Source organism: Pteropus alecto, unplaced genomic scaffold (genome assembly GCF_000325575.1).
Source record: "Pteropus alecto unplaced genomic scaffold, ASM32557v1 scaffold87, whole genome shotgun sequence".
Classification (NCBI taxonomy): domain Eukaryota; kingdom Metazoa; phylum Chordata; class Mammalia; order Chiroptera; family Pteropodidae; genus Pteropus; species Pteropus alecto.
The window spans coordinates 18,523,230-18,528,240 of NW_006443225.1; the positions used below are offsets into that span (position 1 = coordinate 18,523,230).

The 5,011-nt window shown below is 39.8% G+C and overlaps 1 pseudogene; it reads left to right on the plus strand.

Annotated features, from left to right (window-relative positions):
• The first annotated feature begins 1,052 nt into the window (after positions 1 to 1,052).
• On the plus strand, positions 1,053 to 1,171 carry LOC112472639 (annotated as a pseudogene).
• The last annotated feature ends 3,840 nt before the right edge of the window (positions 1,172 to 5,011 follow it).

The window sequence follows — 5,011 nt, forward strand, 5'->3', positions numbered from 1 at the left end:
CTTAATTTGTTACTGAAGAATAATCTGGCTTCTACTGACTAATACAGAGTGGCTTCAGTACTGCAGAAAATTATTACACTGATCCAAATAGAGATGTTCTTTGAATTCCGAGAGGCGGACGATAAATCTTTTTGTCAGCTCACCTTGGAGCACAGGCTCAAACTCTCTTTTTCAGCTGCTGCAATTCCAAGGGCTACCGAGTGACAATACAGCAATGCCAAGAGAAGGACAGAGGACAGTGTGTCACGGCTTCCACCAACTGTCAAGTTTAATCACACACAGAATACTTGTGTTATGCCAAGTTCAAGGTTAGCCACATAACTGCCCATACTTTGCGTTCAGCAGTCTTACAACAACTAACAATTAGAGAGTACCCACAGTTCTTCTAAGCACTTTATAGGTAACAACTCATTTAATGCTGATAATAATCCTGCAGGGCTGACATATTACTGTCCCCATTTTCAAGATCAAGAAACTGAGGCCCAGCGATCCCTCACAGTTCGAAGGAGAGAAATTGGCTCCTGGTGAAATCGGAAGCTAATTATTTAGCGTCTGGTCCACAGATTCACCTACTTTATAATGTGCTTGGGATGATTAAATAGCATCACGTACGTGAATTACTTTGTAAAAAATCTCATCCACAGTAAACACCCACCCAAGCGTTTGCTATGATCATGATCATGTTGACGACGACGAGTGAGCATGGGGCCAGTCATCCTTGAGTTCCTCAGAGAGGAATTCGTGTTATGTTGTCGCTTGGGCACTGTGGTCTGAGCTCAACTGATATGAATAGAAATAATTCCAAAGACAGGAACTAAACCTCCAATCTAACTGAAAGGAAAGGTGTCACATCCCATTGAGGCAGCTGTTGGTTAAAGCACATCTCAAGTTCCTTTCGGGAACATAAACAATCTGTGCTGATATCACTATGGCAATGTTAGTATCTGAAATGGCAGGTGACTGTATGGATGCAAGAAATGCTTCTTGTGGCAGAGTGCCCAGTATCCTGGGCAACGCGCACTCCCTGACAGCAGTTTAAAAGTGATGACACAGTCTACGGCCACGCCACCCTGAACACGCTCGATCCCGTCTTATCTCGGAAGCTAAGCAGGGTCAGGCCTGGTGAGTACTTGGATGGGAGACTACCTAGGAAGACCAGGTGCTGCAGGTATAAAAAAATTTTTTTTAAATAAGGGCTTATAAGCTGACAAGGTCTTTGTAATCTGTGAGGTCAACCAAGGGTTGCCTCACCTAAAAAAAAAAAAAAAAAAAAAAAATAAATAAAAGTGATGACACGTAAAGTTAGGTTTTAATTATTTCACTCAGTAACTAGAACAGGCAACTTGTCAATCTTAGGGAACATAAATCCCCTGTCAATAAACAAAATTGAAAGGGAATGCTAGGCAATACACAGCCTAATCAGTGTGATTTTTATAACCGAGAAGTGTATTCCACATGGTATTAAAAACAGCTTCAAGTAAATCTGCAAATTCAGTCCTGGATGTGGGAATAATTTAAGGGCTCAGGTTTCACTATTCACAGGTAGTCTGGGATATGTCAGAAATACTTCATAGACAATGACTTCTGACAGCGTCCACGTACGCAGGCACGGTGTTTTACTGTGGCCCAGCGCCGACACCAGAAACGAGTCAAAGAGCCGTGAAAATAAACAACGAGGCTGGAGCATCTGTCTGACCATTTCTAAAGGAGCCGACTGACTTTTACTATAAGGTTTTCCCAGGCTCATTGCTATCTTTAGTAAAATGGAGATGTTTTGAAGCTTTCAAACATAAAGATAGAGCCTTAGTTTTGGATGTCAACTGGGAAAGGGAAGAAAAAGGTCATTGCGGCATCTATTTTAATGCATTTGATTATTTTAGTGTGTCATAAGAGTTCCTTCATCTTAATTTATATGTTTCTTCATTTCTCCACTGTTATTATCCAAGGACCCTTATAAGAATTACTGAGTTAGACCAGAGTTGACCAGGTGGCCTAGTTATTTCACAAAAATGTCCATCAACAGATAATGAATATACTAAGAATTATACCAATAAAAGGTGTAAACAGACACTTTCCCAAAGAAGACATAAGACAACAGACAAGCAAATGAAAGTGCTCAAAGCTCTTCACCACCAGGAAAAACGCAGATTTACCGCAATGAGATGCCAGTATCAAGTGCTATTCTTTTCACTCAAGCGTCGCGTCTTTATTAAAAAATAAGTTTAGTAAGTTATATCTCGGGTCTTCCCACTTGGTTTAGGCAGTAGATTTTCCGGGTGAGAATTCAGAACAGCTGCAACTCGCATACAGCGCTGATGGGGAAGCGACACGGTGCTGTTGCGTTAGAAGACAGTCTGACATTTCCTAAACGCCAGGGAGGCACCTGTGCCAGGTTCCCCCCTATTCGGCTGGCTCCTTAGCTTGCGGCGACATAACTCCAGTCTTCACACAGTGTTGTGCGTGCGCGTGTGTGTGTGTGTGTCTATATTGGAACCCCCCATCTGCAAAGACACCTATCGCCCGGGGTTAGGGGCCCGCTCCGCTTCAGCATGACCTCTTCTCAGCTAATTCCATCTGCATCAACCCTATTTCCAGATAAGGCTACATTCCGGGGTACTGGGGGTCAGGGCTTTGGGGGGAAACAATTCGATCCATAACAGTATCTACTAGAACAGCCAAATTTCTCTGTTCTCCTGGAGATCTGTTTATTTTTTCAATTAACAAAGAATAAAAGGTCTTTTCTGAAATTTTTGCATGGGGACTGAATTAAAAAGGATATCATTTATGTTCGGTACATTTAATTAAATGTTTGGCATGAGTTTATAAGGAATTTCTATTTATTTTAGTCAGTTCAGATTGCAACAGATCATTAAAAATTTTATTAGAGATTATTGTTGTCATTATGATTTTAGACAAAGTATTTCTAACAGGATAAAACCCTCCCTGTTACAAAACGTTCAACTTTGTATATATTTCTTTGATATATTTGATGAATGTTTTAATCTCCTCATCTCTTAGTGGTTCCTTGACTTTATAGTTTATGACTCAAATAATGCTATTTAATCAGTGGGCCAGACTGATAAACTCAAGCTCATGCTATAAAAATAAAAGACTGAGTATACCAAGTGCTGGAAAGTATGTGGAACAAATGGAAGTCTCATACACATACACTGCTGGTGGGAACGTCAATGGTACAATCTCTTTGGAAAACCATTTGGAAGTTTCTTAAAATATCATGTATATTCCTACTACACGACCTAGCTACTCCACCATTAGACACTCACTCAAAAGTGTCTACAACATACATCCTTGCAAACATTATACAAAAACGTTCATAGTACCCTTAGTCACACTTTCCCAAAAGTAAAAACAACTCATGTGCATCAGAAGAATGGGTAAACAGACTGTGGTATGTCCATACAATGGAATACTACTCAGCAATGAAGAATGTGCTACCGATACCCGACAACTCGAATGCACACCAAAAGTCACACTGAGTAAAAGAAGCCAGACAAAATATCGTGCATGTTGTATGATCCTATTTATGTATAATTCTAGAAAACGCGTGCTAGTCTACTGTGGGGATAATCAGATCAGATCAGTGGCTGCCTGGGGACAGGAGGAATTGGCCAGAAAGGAGGATTACAGAAAGGGACTAGAAAACTTTTGAGGGTGATGGACATATTCATAATCTTGATTGTGGTAATAGTTTCACAGATATACATGTATGTAAAAACCTATTGAATTGAACACTTTAAATATAAATCTGTCGCATGTCACCTGTACCTCAATATACGCTCTGGCTCAGTTGAAAGGTATTATATTTATCGTATACCTCTAAAGTCCCTAGCACAAAGCAGATGCACAGGAAATACTGACTGTAGACTTGATGACTGAAAAGAATCCTAAATAAAAACCATTAGTAAATATTTTAATTACTCTCAAAATTATGCACCTGTTAAGCATTTACTAACCATGCACATTCAAAGCATAGCCAAAATTGTAACATCAGAGTTTTTCAAAGTACCATTTATATAAAAATCGCCCATTAGATTTAATTCATTTTTATTTGTTTATTAAAACAGTTTCTCTAAAGATTCCTACAAGGTGATACTGCTAATATAATTGGATTCATTTTTAAAAATACACCTGTTATCCATAACCTGCATTTATGCCGTTACTTTATTATTACTACTATTACTATTAGTATGATTACTTATTTAAACTGTGCTTTCTCCCTATCTCCTGTCTGAGGAAATCAAAATTAATATAGTTCTTTTTACAGAGTCAAATGAATATTTAAGTCAGTTTCCAAAATTTTTACTTCTTGCAGTTGGCCTTATTCTCCTAACCCACAATGAGCATTTTTCTCTCTCCTGCACGCCCACCATCCGGAGCCTCCACGCAAGTACTTCTTTAGTGTGTCATTAGCAACACAGTGTCCATTTGGGTTGGTCACCTTAAAATCCTCTTAAAGATACAGTGAAACCTCGGCCCGTATTTCATTCTAATAGCCTACAATTTAAAAAGTAATAACGAAGCTACACTCCCCTCCCTGAGTGTCTGTTCATAAGCCAAGAGATTTTATAGGTCAGTCAGGGCCCATACGCTGGCCGTCATCTTGTTTGAATTATTTTTACTCAGACACAGTTTCTTTATTAAAAAATGTTACTAAGTCGTATCTTGGGTCTTTCCATTTGATTCATGTGGTAGATTTTGCCATGGCGACTTGACCAAATCGCAATGTACAAGCTTCTCTGGGATGGGACACATTATCATGAAACTCTGACTTGAGCTATTGCCCAGGCGAAGAAAGGGCTCCGTAAGGTTCATTCGTCATTTGTAAACTACCGGTTCCCATTGATGCCCTGTGATTAGAGGGAAACAGAAAACTCGTGCCTATGCCCCGAAGAGAAAAAAGCCAGAAGACGCGGGAAGTTCACCTTTCCGTTCCTGCCCAGCCTAAGTAGCGCGCATGCGCTGGCGGTCTCCTAAGTAAAACGGGCACAAA